At 38.5% G+C, this 19,264-nt stretch overlaps 1 long non-coding RNA gene across 1 annotated transcript in view; it reads right to left on the bottom strand.

The window, feature by feature from the left end:
• Positions 1 to 4,466: 4,466 nt before the first annotated feature.
• The window catches only part of LOC125695515 (uncharacterized), a 175,238-nt gene continuing 160,440 nt past the window's right edge, over positions 4,467 to 19,264 (bottom strand). Inside the window, exons 10-13 of the long non-coding RNA XR_007377977.1 lie at positions 17,311 to 17,463; positions 12,121 to 12,272; positions 10,316 to 10,432; positions 4,467 to 4,568 (exon numbers count right to left, since the gene is read on the bottom strand). This is a non-coding gene — a long non-coding RNA (uncharacterized LOC125695515). The remainder of the gene's footprint in view (positions 4,569 to 10,315; positions 10,433 to 12,120; positions 12,273 to 17,310; positions 17,464 to 19,264) is intronic.

The following is a 19,264-nucleotide window of genomic DNA, read 5'->3' as shown; positions in this document are numbered from 1 at the left end:
CTTATTTGCCACAGTGATTAGCACTGCTTCAGTTGACATTCTGACACTGAAAGTACTCTCTCTAGTATTCAGTAACCTGTTGAAAAGCACGGGACAACTCATACAAGTTGCCTGATCTTCAGGTATACATCCCTGGGTAGGTTTACAGTGAATTATCAGCTAGAAGATTATTTTTAAATCCACAAAATCATTGTTTGTGATGAGGAACTAGGAGATGTACGTTATGGATGAGAGACACGTGGCCGCCAGGAAACAGCTTAAAGTCACTGTGAATTATTGCAAGTTACTGTGAATCACCTGAGCAATAATTGGCTCTGTTCCTGGAAAATCCCCCAGTCCTTCATATCAACTTACTATTAATAAACAGGTAGTGCTAGAAGAATGAAATGCATGCAGTAAAGGGGATGGTATATCCTCTAACGATCTTTTTTTTTTAATACTGGGGAAAACAAAAACTAGGTGGAAAACAACAAATTTCATGTAGCACAAAACAGCACTGGCTCAACTAATGAAACACCCATCAGTTCAGCTGCATTTTTTTGAAGGCAAAAATAACTTGTAATACTGCATCCATTAATTCCCTGGGTGGTCAAGGACAATCACTCAGCTTGGGCCATCAGCAGCACAGTCCCTAGTGCAAAGATGAGCGGTAAAAGGTCTGGTTCACTTTGAATGTCTTTAACATCAGATAAGATTGTCCCTGCTCACTTGCTCCTTTCTCTTTTTTTTTTTTTGCCTTTCGAATGGCAACTAGATGTAGACAGAACTGATGTCTAGAAGGTGACTTAAAGAGAATCTGCTCCCCAGGTGTAAGAGCTTTATTTGGCGTCTTTGTCTTCATTGCCAGACCCAGGAGAGTCTGAATTATTTTTCTAAGTAGACAAAGGAGTTTCTAAGTGGTTCTGGAATGGCTCTACATGTACAGCTATCCCAGTTCAACCCCAAATTAATTAGCATTCCTTCTCTTACTGACAGCAAATACACTTTGATTACAAAAAGAAAATGTAAAAATGTCAATAAGCTATAAAGTTGAGGGATTAGGAGGAGTTAAAATTTCCTGATGGAGTAAACAAATATTGGAAATATAGTCTAGCCTAAAATGTTCCTTGTTTGAATCTCCCCAGAAGGTCAGAAGGTTCCTCTGAAAACCCCAGAAGGTTTTCAGAGACTGGGCTGTTCACAGTTACCAAGCACTGGATATCTACACAGACTGCAGGAAAAGGAAACTTTTATGATGTATCGAATGCAAAACCATATGGAACTGAGTACATGTGATCCATACCTGAGACAAAATCCTATTAATATACTAAAAGGCCCATCTCTTTGCTATTTTTTCCTTGATATTCTTGGGTGTCGTTGTTTTTTAAGACACAGTATTTTACATGCAGCAGAGGAATCTCTCTACTCTAGAAAGCATACTATAAATATTATATAATGAGAGAAATTAATAAAATACTGGTGTAAAAAATGATTGAAATTCACATGTTAAAACAACATCAAACCCAGCAGGGATAAAATAGCCACTTAATTAACACCACCCTTCACACAGCTTGCTCTGTGAAATTTGACTAGGTAGCCACATGGAATTTGGGACTGGAAAACGCAACCTATTTCTTCAGGATTAAAAAAGTAACTAAAAATCACCAGGTTGAATTCTGAGGTAAATCTAAGCTACTCTAAAGGGTATTTAAGCTGTAGCAGCTCACACTGTGCTGCTGCACCACAGCCAGCAGCTAACACCCGTCAGTCTGTTGCTTGCATCCATGCAGTGAGGTGAGGGAAAGAATTGAAGGGACAAAAAGAACAACTTACAGATTGAGACGAAGACAGCATACTATGTGAAGGAAAAAACTCCAACAAGTGATGCAAAAGCACTCACTCACTATTCCTATGAGCAAAATGATGCTGGTCCAGAGTTACAGCTCCAGAAAATTTCCCCCGGTGTCATTGCTGAGCAAAAAGCTGCATAGCATGAAATATCAATGTGGTCAATTTAGGCCAGCTGTCCTGGCTGTGTCCAGCCTCTTTGCCCACCTCTAGCCAGTATGCTACAGGTGTAGAGTGAAAAACAGAGAAGTCCTTGATGCTGTACAAGCACTGTTCAGCAGCAAAAGCATTGGTGCTTTATCAGTACAATTTTGGTCACAGATCTAAGACATGGTACCACGTGGTGCACAAGGTAGGAAGTCAACTCTCTCAGTTAGACCAGAGTGACAGTATGTCATAAAAATCTGATTGGATAGGAGGGAGAGAAGAAGCAAAGTTATTCAGCAAGCCACTTATGGAATGAAACTGCTACTCTAAAGTAAATGAAGTTCATAGAACTTCAAGATAAAAAATGTCAGAAAATGCCTATTACAGGAGGCAGCAGATAGCAAAAAGATGAGTGAAGTTAGAAGTTAAGGCAGGATATATCCTGTGTTTCATTTTCTCACGCTTTCTTTTGGACTTACAAATGAAGATGTTTCACTCATTTAAGCACCTTTGTCAGACTGCTGTTCTGAAGAACCCAGTACAGTATAAGGAAATTGATGCTACATATTTTATGCCATCTTAGATCTATCTTACAGCTAAATGTGGCTAATAAGTGAGCCTTCCTGTTTCATTTGGAGCGTAAATGAAGTACAACATTCCTGAAAAACAATGGAATGCATGGTGTTCTTAATTTATCTGAACTGGAACGAGTCTAGTGAGGTGAACATCGCTCACTTATATAATGCATGAAGTTTAAACACACTTTAATACCAAACTGAGGAATGGATATTACAGTGGCCATGTGAGTAATTCTGCATGAAAGAAACGGCAGGAAGATTTAAAAAAATATGTGTTGACACCAGAAGTATTCCTCAGAGAAGTGGCCAACAGGTTTAACTGCTGGCATAACCAGCATACTGAGATGAACCAGCATGAAAAAGCAGTACACACCAGGTAGTGACTGGCCAGCAGGGAGAGGAAGGCGATTGTCCTCCTCTACACAGCTCTTGTGAGGCCCCATCTGCAGTGCTGCAGGCAGACGCAGAGCTCTTGGAGAGGATCCAGAGAAGGACACTGAGATGATCAGAGGGCTACAGCATCTCTCCTGTGAGGAAAGGTTGAGGGAACTGGGCTTGTTTAGATTGGAGAAGAGAAGGCTCTGGGCCTTCTCATCGTGGCCTTCCAGTGCTTGAAGGGAGCGTACAGATAGGAGGGGAAATGGCTGTTTGTGAGGATGAATAGTGATAGGACAAGAGGGAATGGTTTGAAACTGAGACAGGGGAGGTTTAGGTTGGAGGTGAGGCACTGGCACAGGTTGCCTAAGGAGGCTGTGGATGCCCCATCCCTGCAGGCATTCAAGGCCAGGCTGGATGTGGCTCTGGGCAGCCTGGGCTGCTGGTTGGTGACCTGCACACGGCAGGGGGTTTGAAAATAGATGATCATTGTGGTCCTTTTCAACCCAGGCCATTCTGTGACTCCAGTATCCCTCTTTCTCCTACTGCCAAACTGAGAAAAGTAAATGGTACCCTATACATACAGAACTAGACAAGGCAGGATGTTTTTATCAGTCAGATTACAAATTTATGAGAATGACATCCATACACTTTTTCCCACTGTACTTCATACGTGTCTTATTTTAAAACTACTGCATGTGATGCCTTAGCCCGTTGTTTCCAAACAGTGTTAATTAAATCTCCTTGATAGGCCATTTATTTTATAAAACTATGTAAACTTTTGTAACAGAACCAGCATTTAGATGCTGCACACAAAAATCTGTCAAAGAATATACAGCGGTCGCTCCAAAAGTAATGGCTTGTATTTATTTCCATGGAAGCTACAATAGATGCAAAGAGGGCAATAACACTATTTGACAGAGCAGGTTCTTAGCTACACAGCACTACTTTTCCACAGTCACCTCCATTAGCTATGCCTTTTTACCAGAGATGAACAAGAGCCTGCATGCTGCGCGTATGACAATCTGCACCAGCAGAGGTGACCTACTATCACTGTCACCTCTGCTGAAACTCACCACCTACCGCCTCCCTGTGCTGACATCTGCTGTTTGATCTCCACAAACATTCAGCAAGTAGTGACGAATATCAGTGGATGCCATTTTTTCCACGTGGAGGAATTCAATGACACACTTCTCTTCATCTGCACTTCCATGCCAGACTCCATTTTGTCAGAGCGCCCCTCTGCTGCCATCTGTCACATGGCAACAAAATGTAACTAGATATCGGTGGGAAGGTTCAGCCTCAACTGCCATAACACCAGCATCTGCTTCTGATGTCATGGGCCAGCATAACAGAACTGGAGGCATTACTTTTGGAGCAGCCCACGTATATAAAGTATTTATAAAATGCATGCACATACTAATATGAATTATACTGAGTCCAGTGAGTACAGCTGGGACAAGAATTCGTACGTAAATATATACCATAAATGACATTCTCGGCTCGATGAAATATACCCATCTTACCTGAAGGACCACAGGACACTCTTGAATTTTCACTTCAGTCCCTTCACACACAGTTGGCTCTCTGGGCATTGCAGTTGCTGATGACAGGTTTAAGTCATTCATCTGGTGAAAGTTCCTTACAAAAAAATAGCTGGTGCTATGTTAAAATACATATATTGGGCCCTTTTTTTTATGGCAATGTGGTGGATTATGCTTTTCTTAACTGCTTTTTACAGCTGAAGAACTTGGGCAAAAGCTTTGTCCAGTTTACTTTCATGCAGAAAGCTCAGGAAAAAAGTTATCTGCAGAGTGACAAACACATCATCCGTTATCCTGGGTGTCCAGTTTCAGATTTGTCCAGTAATCTACGTCTCATCAGTACATTTTGCATTAAATAATCCTGTCAAATTACTGAGCTTTTTGAAAAGCACCCATCTCAGAATTTTCCCTCTCTTCATGAAGAAAACTTATAAACAAGGTAATAATTACTTGGCCTCTTGAAAAGTGCTTGCAAAAACAAAGGAGGAAAAAGTTGCATTGGTTGGGCAAACTTTTGGTTGTTCCACCATAAACAATATTAAAACCCTTTGTCTAGATAACCAGGCAGTGATACTACTTCAGTCCTGTATTGCATCTTTTGATGCCTTCAAAATACTTTGTATTAATTTTAGATTCTATCCATACACATTTTAATCTGAAAGGATTTCTGAAGCTCAAAAAAAAGGCTTAAATTTTGCCACAACATAAAAATGCAAGACTGCATTGTTTTCTGTATTAAAGAGAAAATCGACTTTAACCAAGTTCATGTTCTTCACATTTCTCTCACAAGCATTCAGATCACAACTTCTGCTTGATGTGTACAAGTATACTCTACGTTTTCATTTTCATTTTTGTATTCCAATACTTTTATTTATATTCATCTTAGATTAATCATAAGCAACAACTCATCCAACCATATTTCGTTTCCCAAAAAGAAGCCACTGCAACGGATGCAAGTATAACATGGCAGAAACTTGCTTAGCTAAATGAAATTTTGCCTGAGATGTGGTAGCAATTTGGCAGTGAGGCAGCTCATCCAACATGTACAGCTGCAACCAACACACGATTCTTAGTTTTGCAATAAAAGCCAAACCATTGTCTCTGAAAAACAAAAGGATTTAATACAAAAAAAAAAAAAAAAAAAAAAAGGAAAAAAAAAGGTAGAAAAAAAATAGAAGGGAATGTGGTGCTGTTTTTGAGAAGGAACAAAATCAAAAGGTATTGAAGAAGGTAAAAACACCTTTTTTGCCTTCTTATTAAAATTGGTGTGCTTTACAAAGGGTGATTTTGGTGGCCACTGATGAGTTTTCTTTGGATTTCAGTTTTTCTGCAAATAGTTGCAGAAGTTGAGATACAAAGAAAAGTTAGATTAACAGAAGAGTACAGAATAATTTGAAAACATAGCCTTAGCTATGTAAGTCGTCAGTGCTGTGGACTTGTTTTGAGTTACAGGAGACTCAAAAAGAATGCCACCATTGCAGTGAGACACTTTTCTCTATTCAAGACCACTACAGAAAGATAACATTTCTATGTCACGAGTCCACGTGGTGGTTGAATGCATATTCTGTCTGCTGCTGCAGTGGACTGTATTTCTTATGGGGAAAAAACAGTCAAGGAAAGTAGTAGTAAAAGAGTAGTAAAGGTCATAGCAAACCACAAAACTACTGCCACTTCAAGCATGTTCAGAAAAGCAAATGATGCACACATTCTGACATCTGTTCTCTGTTTTTGAAAAACACAGTGCCTGGGATTCTTCAAAACTAATCTGAGCATCCATTAACAGTACAGTATTTGTACTTGACATCTTGATCATAAGATCACTCTTAATGTTGGGAAAGCTTTAAAGCAAAGTGCACTTCATGTATCTGTCCAACAGTCCACAGTGAAATAACTATGATTCATTCACAGGATAGGAAGAAATTTCCCTGATATTAGTCTTGAAAGCAATCTGTCATTAGATAGGCACATTAGCCTTGTTCAAATTCCTTTGTGAGATTTTTTGCAGGAAATAGTGGCTAATAAAGTAAGGAAATGATAGAAGAATATTGAGACCCTATTAAATCATTAAACCTAATTGTTTCTCAGATACAATAAAGGCTTTGAACAGTTAGACAACAGCCTATGAAGTTGCATTTATATTTTAAGAAATAAGAAAGTCTGCCTTCATAAACGTCGAGTTGTAAAACACAAGCTAACCTACAAACTTCAGTTGTCATTCTTTCAAAGCTGGTGTGACTGATTCCCATCAGGTGTCTTTTGCAATACAACCTCAGTCTTAAGAGTGCAGAATCTTATATTCCAAAACAAGGCCTGGGAATGCATGATTTTTAAAGCATGGGTCAAACTCAAACTCCTATCTTGCACTTTGTTAAATCCTGCAGAGAGCTTTGGTGGAGGGCTGGATAAAGAGCTGAATTTTACATTGATAAAAGGCTCTGCAAAGTGTTATATATCAACATTAGTCTTCAGTGTCTCTCCATTTTATGGCCCAGGTTTCTAACTTCCTCCTGAGAGATAAATTAGAAAAGTAAATATAATGTATAATCCTGGACAAGAAGGTAGATCAGAAAGGATGGATGAAAAATAGAAGAAAAAAACAAAAAAAAAAGGAAAATGGGGGAAATGGATGGGAAAATGATTTTCTAGAAAGTATAAAGGTATTGTTTTGTGATTTTTAGTAGTTCTTCACTTTCAAATTATTTTTTCTCCTCGTTCCTTGGGGAATCCATTGCTTCCACCAGATTCATGAACACATTCTTGCTGGAAGAATTTGTATTTTAAAAAGCAAGCTTTTGCTTTAAAGTTTATCGTTGTGAATTGTTAAAATAAGGCACTGAATGAATACTTACCAATGATAAAATTGATAAAATATGTATTCTGCAATGAATGGCAGCTTTTTCATTCTCTGTAGAGCACTCAGGATTTCAGCCATATTTTTTTTCCAAGTATTTATTTTTTTTTTGAGTACTAGGAGGTTGTGGTGAGGTGGGGCTCAGCCTCCAGATCTAAGTAACAACACTAAGACTAGAGGGAATGGCGCCAAGTTGCATCAGGGGAGGTTCAGGCTGGATATTAGGAAAAACCTCTCTGAAAGAGTGGGCATGTGCTGGAACTGGTTGCCCAGGGCCGTGGTGAAGTCACTGTCCCTGGAGGTGTTCCAGAAATGTGTACATGTGGTACTAAGCAACATAGTTGAGTGGGCAGTACTGGTAGTAGGTGGACAGTTAGACCAGATGATCTTAGAGATCTTTTGCAATCTTAATCATTCCATGATTTTATGATTCTACCACCTTCTCCTTTTTCACTTTAGAGATACGAGAAGCTCCCTTCTTATTAATTGTGGATATCAGAGAAAAACTGACTAAAAGACTGATCTCTCAGTTTGTCTACAGCATGGACAAGCAAGTCATAAAAACAGTAGCTCATGTGGACACCCAGAAGTTGGCACTAGAGGTAGGTGCACAGATGGCTCGCATGAGTCTCCCTGGACACTTGGAGAGCCTGGCAGACAGTGTCAGGCCTTTTCTTTTGCTATGAGTCACTTCCTCACATTCACATGCAAGGAGCAACTACACATGCAGTTGCTGCACAGGAATTTTATGGAGCCATTTTTAAGCAAGAAGCAAAATTATCCTCTTCAGCCTTCATAGAACTGTGCGTTGCATCTTTCCTTAGCAAGTAAAATCCCTCCTATTAGTCATGCTCCATGGGATACCACTCAAAGAGACCTAGACATGCCCTAGCAGTGCCTCCAGGTGAACCTCATGACGTTCAACAAATCCAAGTGCAAGGTCTTGCACCTTGGTTGTGGTAAACCCCCACTATCAGTACAAACTGGAGGATGTAAGAATGCAGCACAGCGCTGCCAAAAAGGACTGGTGGATGGTAAGATGAACGTGAGCCAGCAGTGTGCCCTCACAGCCCAGAAAGCCAACATCCTGGGCTGCATCAAAAGAAGTGTGGCCAGTAGGTGGAGGGAGGCGATCCTGCCCCTCTACTCTGCACTGGGGAGACCTTACTTGCACCATTGTGTCCAGACATGGAGTTCTCAGTATGGAGGAGATGTAGATCTGTTGGATTGCATCCAGAGGAGGGCCACAAAAATGATCCAAGGGACAGAACATCTTCCCTGTGAGATCAGGCTGAGAGAACTGAGGTTGTTCAGTTTGGAGAAAAATCCAGGTAGACCTGAGAGCAGCTTTTCAGGCTCCAAAGAGGTGCTATAAAGCAGGAAAGTGACAGACTCGTTAGCAGGCTCTGCTGTGATAGGACAGGGGAAATCAGTTTTAAACTCAAGGAGGGGAGATTTAGACTGGATTTAAGTAAGAAGTTTTTTACAGTAAGGGTGGGGAGGCACTGGAACAGGCTGCCCAGAGAGGTGGTGGATGCCCCATATCCTTGGAGACGATTCAGGTCAGGTTGGACGGGGCTCTGAGCACCTGACGGAGCTGTGGTGCCTCTGTTCATGGCAGGGGAGCTGACACAGACGGCCTTTAAGGGTTCCTTCAAACTCAAACGGTTCGATGATGCTGTGAACATGTAAGAATACACCGCCATCTGTTGTTCCATGCAGTAACTGCAGGTATTTTCTACGATTAGTATTTCTACAACGAACCTCACAGCCTTCTGCCTGCCTCTGCTGATTTAACAGCTGACTGTTCAACTGTTTTCAGGAAATGCCGGGCTATTCTTACTTCACATTAAAGTAGGTTAATGAATTCCAATGAACTTAGGCAGTTAGATGTTGAGACGAGCATAATGCTTTAACTTTCCAGCAGTGGACTCAGTAAAGGATTTATGGGAACCATGTCATTGAACAAAGGGTGATTTCTATAACTGATAGAGATTAACTGTTAAGGTGGCTAATCACTTGGCTGCTGAGCAAAATCAGTGCATTCAATGCTGTTGCTGCCACTTAAAGGCCTTGACTCTTACCTGGATACTAAAAGGAAGTAAATGGCCTGTTGTGGAAGCAGTTTGTAATCTGCAATACAGAAGAATCTGAAGAATGATGACCTTTCTCTAACATACGCTTTCTCTAAACTTCTAACATGAAATGTCTAAAAAAGGATTTTATATTTATACATTAAAATTTTCCTGATTTTTTTTTTCCTTTCAAAGTCAGCATTTAATCTCTTACTGACCAAGAAAATAAAAACAAAAGATCCATGCAAAACAAAAATCCTTTAACCCTAAATAATATGCATTGGAATCAACAGTCTTCTACTTTATTCACTGTAGCTGTATTGCATTTTTCTTTGACTAATAAAAGTCACATACAATTAGCACATGAAGGTACAGAGTGCTAAAAAAAAAATTGATTGCAATCCAGAGAACCATGACTCTTTTACTGCAGCTGCCTGCATTTGATACTTTGCCTTTCCCTTCTCATAGGCACATCTGATGGGAACGGTTGTGGTGCAAATCACAGTTCTCAAGAGAAGAGCAAAAGTCTGTGGTCAGTGGAAATTTAACACCGTCTACCAACAGTACTTTTCAAAATTATTTTGCTTCCACCTTTCTGATTAAATATCTTCTGCTTTAATTTCACCATCCTCACCTTTGCTATTCTTTATCTTTTGCTGCAGTCTCTATTTTACTCCCTCTGGTCTCGGTGTAGAACTTCTTGAAAACTTGACAAGGTATCACTTAGCATGTGAAAATGACAGAAAAGAAGAGGTACAAACACTTCAACAATGATGCCAGCTTACTCTTGGCATTTTTCATTAATAATGTGTAACAGTCACTATAGAAATTCCACCACAGTGAGAGCTACCTGTATCTGCATGCTATGCTAAAATTTATGAATCGTGGTTGCCAATACGACTGTTCTGGGTTACTCACAGATAATGATCTAAATTATCTTCTGCATTGTCTGTTGTCCCTTTTTTCTCCTCCAGTTCCTTATTCATTTGCTTCTTCAAAAGCAGGAAGTTGGCGCACAACTGTATTTGACACACACTACGAACACAAAGACACATGAAGTTATTATGTACTAAATCTCTTTTGTTACCACTGTAATGATTCAGTTACAAAACACTGCTAAAGCATTGACTGAAATGATTTTGTATTACTGTACAAAATTACTGAGAATCCTTTTTTTGTTTTGTTTTGTTTTAAGGAAGCTTGGTGATTTTGAACATTTATCCCAACTTTTCATTCTTCAGAATATTCTTTAAACTTCTAAGATACAGTTATGACTTTTTTTCTCTATCTAAATCCTAATATTCAGATCTGAGACAAATATACTAGCAACACTACGGCATTATTCTAGATGCACATCATAGGAGATTTGAATCTATTTTATGCATCTCAGCTTTTTTAATTTTTGGCACCTGAAGATCCCAGAATTATCCATAACTAAGTAGATGTAGATGAATGCAAAACAATGCTCTGGGCCAATGCACCCCACTCTACATTTCCCATGACTACGGGCTCCGAGCAGCTATTGTTGGAGCACAGGGACACTATCAGACTACACAACAGAGAACATTCTGGCTCTTAAGAATGGCTGGAGGAATTGCTCTCTGCATATGACATTCAAAAGAGTTCTTGTTCAGAGGGTGGAACACCACCTGCTGCCACTTGGGAGTGCCCAGCTGTCTTGCTGAAGAAGTGCTACCCCAGTTCACCATACCAAAGGAAATGACACAAATTAGAAATACATTGTGGTTGCACAACTGCAGATGGGAAACACAGATCCAAGGTTCTCCTCTCAGAAAGCTTGGTATGTATTTTCTGAAAACTGTTCTGGTAAGAGAAACTGAATTTAGGCATGCTCAGCCCTTTCTGGGAGGCTAATTCTGTATATAAAGTTGTATTACAGGTTTTATATAAACATGGTATAAAATCTACGACACACATCATGCAAGTTCCTGCTAGTATTTGAAGAGGCTAGGGAGGTCATGCATTTATTACTAAATGTAAAAAAAAATATTTTTGCAGACCATGATGCTACTTAATATGAGAAGGTATCTATCTGCTCTAGGAACGACAACAGCAATCTTTTGTTTAGGTACAGTATTGGCAGCATTCAGATGATGTACTGTGAGGCAATATGGAATTCTCTTGTTTTTGATTTATTACAAAATCTGTAATCACAGTCAAACTGTGTTTAAACCTCTTTCAGAAATATTCACTTTGAGAAGTTTGTGTTTCTCTTTGAGAAAAGAGGGACGATCTTTTGATTCCAGAAAAGCAAACAGGAACCTTCTCACCACAGAATCTGAGTACACTGATGTATTAAGGCATAAGTGACATTAATAGTGCTTTTATTTAAGAATATAAAGCACTTAAAGTCAGCAAAAAGGTCATATAAAGTAAATCACATTTGAAGTGGTACAGTGTTTACTTTAAAACAACAGAGGAAACAACCTTTGTGATCACTGTCTTGTGAACACAGACAGAACACTGCAGCTCCAGAAGAACTCTGAAAACAAGGTAGCTGCCCATTCTCAAACCCCACCTTCTACTTGATGAACAGCCCTGTGGTTTTCAAGTATATTGTTTCAGGAAATTGAACCCAGATAAAATTATGTAAAAACAAACAGTAGAACCAATAAACTCAGCAACAAATGAAACCAAAAAGTAGCAGAATAATGCCACTGCTCAAATCTATAGAATAGCTGCACAGATAGCTGGGCTGTTACCGTTACAGAAGTAGCTGATGACGGAGCAATGGGGGACTTTTTCTGCTGGCTTTGTTGAAGGAGATACCACTATAGGACTGTACCTTCATGCCTTGAGTCTACTGCATACATTCTTAAGGTTCTTTTCCCTTGACATTAAGTGTATCTGTTGACTGAAACAAAAAGCAGAGAAACACAAGAGATAAAGGCAACTATTCTAGGAATTTTAACATGAAACAAAATTCAACAACTTTACAAGGAAAAAAAAGTCAGATGACTCCAGAATACATAGAAGGCAGAGGTGCAGAGGCTAGAACAATTCATTAATGCTCCATGTAAGAAGAATTATCTTAAGAGCACTGTATTTGCATTTTAGATATAGTAGAATGAACTAATTATGAAATGTATGCGTCAAAGATTTCAATTTCAGGCTTGACTTTACTTTGGAGATTAATTTTTTACTTTATCATTTTTGCAGGCAGTTCAGTGGACAGCCTTATTTGAATGTTACTCATTGTTCAGTGATGTATGAAATGTACTTAATCAATGTGAAGAAAGTAATATTAAATTATTGTCAGAAGCATCAAATGTTCTAAAAAGCCTCAAAAGGAAGGGCAAAAGGTAACAGTCCTGCAAACAGCATGTGAAACAATGTATTTAACTTATTCTTTACAGCCAACTTTTTCCATGGTATATAAACAATACTTCTGTTACATACAACTAAAATGCAAAGTGCATTTTTTTATCCTATTGATTAAAAACATCACATACATAATAAATAATTTTGCAATGCTTTCCTAAGAGAAATTTAAATAGCAATTTAAGAATAGACGTGCCTTTCAAATGGCTGACTGCAAAAACTTTTGACCATTAAGTCATTTGTCAGTGTGTCAGTTATTACAGAATCACAGAACCACGGGAGTTGGAAGGCACCTCTGGGACTCATCGAGTTCAACTCCTTGCTAAAACAGGTTCTTGAACACAGGTAGGTGTCCAAGTAGGTCTTGAAGATCTCCAGAGAAGGAGACTCCACAACCTCTGTGGGCAGCCTGCTCCACTGCTCCGTCACACTGTCAGTAAAGAAGTTCTTCCCTGTGTCAGCATGGAACCTCCTGTGTTCCCATTGCCCCTTGTTCTACTATTGCTCACTGCTGAAATAGTGTCTGCCCTCACTGACTTGACTCCCACGTTTCAGATGTTCATAAGCAGTGATGAGATCCGTCTCAGCCTTTTCTTCTCCAGGCTGAACAGTCCAAGGTCTCTCAGCCTTTCCTTGTATAGGAGATGCTCGAGGCCCTTAATCATCTTTGTCACCCTCTGCTGGACTCATTCTAGAAGATCCCTGTCTTTCTAGAAATGGGGATGTCAAAACTGGACACTGTTCCTGATGCGACCTCACCAGAGCACAGTTCAGGGGGAGGAGAACCTCCATTGACCCGCTGGCTGTGCTTTTTTTAGTTTATCTTATTCTTTACAGAGTAAGGAAATCGCCAACAAGGTCAGTTATATCAATAATTCACATCTCTGCAAGTATTGCAATCCTCTCTTTATAAAGATTAAAACACGATCTTAATTAAAACAACCACATGAACCACTTCTTTCCTTTTTAATCTTTTCAGAGCCACCAACACAGTGACAATCATCACCTTAGTTTTATCTAAAACAGCTAACGTAAGAAACTGTTCATCTAAGGGCTATGAGTGGGAAACAAATTTATTTTCAAGCAGCAGTTCCAGCACATCATCCTGCACAGCTCCATTTGAAACACACACAGGATTTCCAGCCCTGTCCAAAGGGCCAATGGCCACCTTCTAAGAGCATTTTCACAGTGGGTGCAGTAGGTTAAAATGTCCTGGATATAAAGCCAGAGCTCTCCCAACACTACTGCAGACTTGAGCTCAGTGGGTTGTGTTAGTGTGAAAGAAGATGGTAGGTGTTGACAGCTTGAGGTAGCACGGAGAATCATGTCTTCAACTACAGAATCTATTTCCTTTCCTTGAATATACAAATATAGAGCCAATTTAGGAATTTAATGAGTATATTCAGTTTCATGTACGTCCTTAAATTATATTTGATTTATCACTTGAATGACTTTAACAGAATATTCTGCCATAGTTGTGTCATAATGATAACTACACTGACACAAAGAGATTCAGCATATTTAATTTTCTCCTTAGCTTTTTTACTACATAAATCTCAGGTTCATAAAACTTCATGGAATATCAGATGTATTTCAGTTACTCATCCAGGATAACTGTGAAATTCCTAGAATAAAAACTGAAGTTGAGGGAATTTCTTTTTTGAAATATTTGTTTTATGTTAATAGAGGGACTTTTTTTGTCTTACACATCTTTACTACTGCAACAAAAAAGAAAACAACTCTTAGTGACATTGGGACATTGTGACAACTTTGCTCATAAAGTGCAACAGAAGGAAATGTATATGTATGCATGTATACACATATATCTATGCATACAGCCAATTGAGTAGATAAGCAGTTTTGACTCTCAAGCTATAGAAATAAAAGTTCTTGGCCACCTTCTCTTTGGGGATTTCATATACCCTAGATTCTGATATATGGAAATCTAGGCTAGAGAACTGGAATCTAGCACTTAGCATTCATTATACATACAAAGAAAAAAGAAGAAGGGAAAAGATTCTCCTGATTCTCTGAATCTGAATCTCTATTTAGATGCAGCATCAGATGCGATCTTGATATTATATCTAAGTTTTGGAAACTAACACTGAGTTTTCTCTGCTGTTACTGTTACCAAATGCATACGGGGAATAGTTCAGAAAGTAATCACTACACTTTCTAATTGAGGGAATTAAAATGCCTAAAATTAGCGAAGAGTTCTTAATCAGGAGTTTTTGATAGCATTTCAGAAAAGGAAGACAACAGTTCTTCTTTTCTTTCATCAATATACAGAAACTTCATGAGCCCAGAAAGGGCTAGCAAGAATCACCCCAGGATTAAACAGCTGCACTTTCAGCCAAACCAAGATGAAAACTTAATTTGTGCATAGCATTAAAGCTGATGATGCCCTAGGAAAATCCAACATCCCATGTCACAGTACAGTGAAACTCAGAGATTGAAATGAACTTTTTAAATTATTTGAATTATGAAGAACTGCTGTGCCAATTTTAAATGGCTTTAAATTGCTTAATAGGCAATTGTTTTTACTATCAAAATAGTCCTTGGGTTGAAGATGCATAGGACAACACTCAGGATGCTTATATTACACCTTATATGAAAGCAGAACTCAAACTCACTCAAAGAGAAGTCCTAAATTCTTTGTCTTGTACGAAAGTCTGGAAATGTAAGCACAAAATCTTTCTATTTAATACATATATTTTATATAATCAATGAAACAACATCCAAAAAACGTTCAAAATCTGACTTAAATGACAAAAAACTAGTTCATTACTATTCTTATCTTGGCTTATTTAATCTATTATAGCTCACAGCACAAAGATTTATAATCTTAATCTTGATTTAAGCAGTTAATACATGAGTTTACAAGCCGTCCTACTAAATCGGTGAGATATGACAGTATCTATTTCGAGCAAGATTAGATAAATTAGTTACAGCTCATAATCAGAAAAAAACATGGGTTTTAAATTATCGAAAGTGGTAGAAGCAGGTTAGATAAAAATCACATTTGTGATGGATTTTCCTCATTATTATCTTCTCAACGTGGGAAAAAAAGATTTTACAGCCTATACACCAAAAAAGTCCCACGAAGCCCAGTGTAGTTCTGAGTCTTTTAGAACACCATAGCATTTTAAACAGCTGTTCTCTCTTACTCCAAACAACAGAGTCATAGATATAAATTCACAGAAATTCACACAGGTTTATCAATAACACTTACATGCAACTACAATTAGCCAAGATAATACCTGGGAGAGGTGCTAGGTTTGGTACAGGAGCTAAGACTGAAACTCATAGTAAGAACTCTCCATAAGTATGTAATGTTCAGAATAAGTTGCAGATTTAAGTCACTGCTTGTCTGCATACTTCCATTAGTTTTGGAATGGTGGCAGTGTAATATCTGAAGCCATGAATAATGCTGAAGTTATGCTTTGCAGATGTTAGAGTTATAGCAACAAGTTCTATTGCACTTGAATTTTCTGTCACATTTCAAAGTTTCTCAATAATACAGAGGAGGTAATGCAGGCAACATGGAATTTCCAACTATTATTTAACCTGGCACTGGAGTAAAAGATGTTGAAAAAATGACGATTATTTCAGTTAGGAAGCTGTACTTATTTATACCTGTGCCATTTTTATAGCTACCAGCTATTTCTTCTGACTGAAGCACTGTCTGTAACACATCAGCCAGTCATAAATCTACATACATTGTTACCTGAAAATTAATCCTATCTTTACTTCTGCTTCTGACGGCACAAAGTAGCGGCTCTTGAACCAGACACGAAGTAGCATATCTAAAGTCAAAAGGTCTTTGCAGAAAACAATATCATGCTGGCAAATTTCAACACAAAGTGGGTGTTATATCAACTTATAAACTTTGATAACTGTGTTCTACAAAACTGATGTATTTTAATCAATGACTACAATTGTTATGACAAGATATGTGCAAAAAATATTTGTCGTTGCAGAATTACATGCAGAAGTACATGATGTATAGCATCAGGTACTGTTGAGGATTTAGAAGAATATTTTCTTTTAGCAGCACTAGGTGGAGACAGTGATTCACACAACACTTCACAACAGAAATGTTTTCTATCTGCTGTGCCATGGTTACCAGCAGCTAGCATCATTTCACTTTTCTGTTTATTACAGATTGCAGGCTTGCAATGTGTTTTAGCAGCTGCACCAAAGAAAGTAAAACAAAATTACTCTTGGCTTTGAGCAGGCAGCAGGACTCCCTGAATCTCACACTCATGTATGCATATGTAAATTACACAACTTCAGGCAAGCTATGCACTGCTAGAGTTTTATTTGCAGGCTGAATATGTGTGAAATTTATTTACCAATGGTAACTTTGACAGCATCTTTACCGAGCCATAAGAAACATCCTCACCTAATTTCTTAAATTTAGTTTATAAAAGCAGAATATACACACTCATACTCGATTAAAAACCTCAGCCTTTCAGACAGCAAAAACATTTTTGAAACTCTCAGAAAAAGAGAAAAATGTCTGTAGACTTTACTTTGCTTTCCCCATAGAAACAATATATTGAGCCTACCATAGGTTATTTAGTTGCCCTTCCCACAGAACGGTCTCACAATTAGCATCTGGAGAAAAAGTTTCACACATCAGTCATGAGCAATGGTTGGTATCGCTGCTCAGCCCCTTTCTTTAACTTCATATGGACGAGTTCTGAACTAGTCAGGAGGCACTAGAAGAGAAAAGACAACAAAGAAAATTGCATAAAGCTAAACAACTGCCAAGAGGCCATTCTGCAGATCTGCATTCTAAAATTTAGAAAGTGGTTTGTGATTCAAGAAGCTTAATGGCATCAAGACAACATGCTACTAGCAGAAAGTGACTATGAAATACTCTGCAAATCTGACATATTTGAATTTCAAAATTACAATATTGGCCTGAGCTAAAATTTTATTTAGGCTGCTAAGACAAACGCAGTTGCAGTTCTTATTCTATCTCCCTGTTGTCTGAAAAATGGGATTTCTTGGCAACGAAGTTATTCCAAGTTAAAATGTTTTTAACACGCTGAATTGCAGTGTGGGCTAATTTCTTAATAGCAATCAAATTCCAAATCTTGAATTTGGCTGAGCTTAGCTGTAGCTGACTGCAGTCTATACAGACACACTAGGAGATTGCATTGAAAAGGATCCTCTTAAAAACATCCATTTTAGTCAGCAGAGTCTTTGGAAGGGTATGGCAAATTTCCCTAGCAGTCTGGTGGAGTTTGGCCTGGTCAGTGAGTGACTGGAATTCACACAGCCTGGGTTTTCTTCTTTAACTTTGTTTACACTGTTGCCTTTCAAACAGAATAGGAAGAGAAGATATGCAGATTTTATATTTAACATAACTTATTTATTTATTTAATAGTTTCTAGGCCTTGCAGTGGTCCCCTGGTCTTCCTCTTCTCCAGGTTGCATTGCAAGAGAGATGCTGCAGTTCATTCATGATCTTAGCAGCACTTTGCTGGAGTATGCCCATGTCTCTATTGTACTGGGGGAAATCAGCAAGAAATACAAACTGGCCTCAATTGCCTGACACTGTAGTGTCAGCTGAGCATCAAGGAGATAGTTTCAAGAAGTGCATGCACTAAAATTCACTAATTCATATAACAGACAAGCCATCAATTCTGGAAAAAAAGAAAAGAAAAAAAAAAAAAGGCCATATCAAAGGTAAGGGTGCTTTTTAAGCAAGGCAGATAACCATTTCTAGAGAGGATGGTGTGCAGTCTGTAGATGTCCCACAGCCTTTTGCTTGGTACAAGGGTAAAAAAGACAGTTGAGCAGGCTGCTTGAGGGTCAGAAAGTCAGCAGCTGAGCTGAGTTAATATATCTTGTCCTCCCTGGTAAACATTCACCAGTATCATCTATAACAATTTACCCCTGGAAGAAAAACTTCTATCAGTCACATGTGCTCCTATCTGATTCAATCTAAGTATCTATGGCTTAATCAGGATCACCAGTTTCTCTAGCTGTTATAGAATTAAGTTTCTTAACAGTTTTAATGAGATCATAGGCTTTGAAACTTTACCAACACTGACATTTACTCTGAAAACAAAAGCATAAATTTAGCCGATCATTTAAAATGGACAGAAAAGGACTTTTGTAGGTCACATTCAGGGCACGGAGGATTTCTGTTTGTAGCTTGTGATGGATACTGAAAAATCTCCATGCTGTCATTCCAGAGTATTTTACCCCCAGCTTATAAATATTTTAGTCTTCATTGCTCGGCAAATGAATGAAAAGTCTAGCCTTTTCTCTTCCTTCTATTTTTGCAACGACTCACTGTTCTATTCCATAATTCATTAAATTGGACTACTTATTACCACACAAATTGAATCAAGTTCCAGTTTTCTAGGGAGAGTTTTAGAGACAGAGCCATTCAGTAGAACAGGTAACTATTAAGCTGCCCACCTGTACAGCTACACAGAAACAACAGCAGTGTTGGGCCTTTTTTATTTATTTTTTTTATTTTTTATTTTTTATTTTTTTCCATTC

This window comes from Lagopus muta, chromosome 6 (genome assembly GCF_023343835.1).
Source record: "Lagopus muta isolate bLagMut1 chromosome 6, bLagMut1 primary, whole genome shotgun sequence".
NCBI lineage: Eukaryota > Metazoa > Chordata > Aves > Galliformes > Phasianidae > Lagopus > Lagopus muta.
Note: the sequence above shows the minus strand (reverse complement) of the source record. Positions and strands in the feature narration are given on the sequence as shown.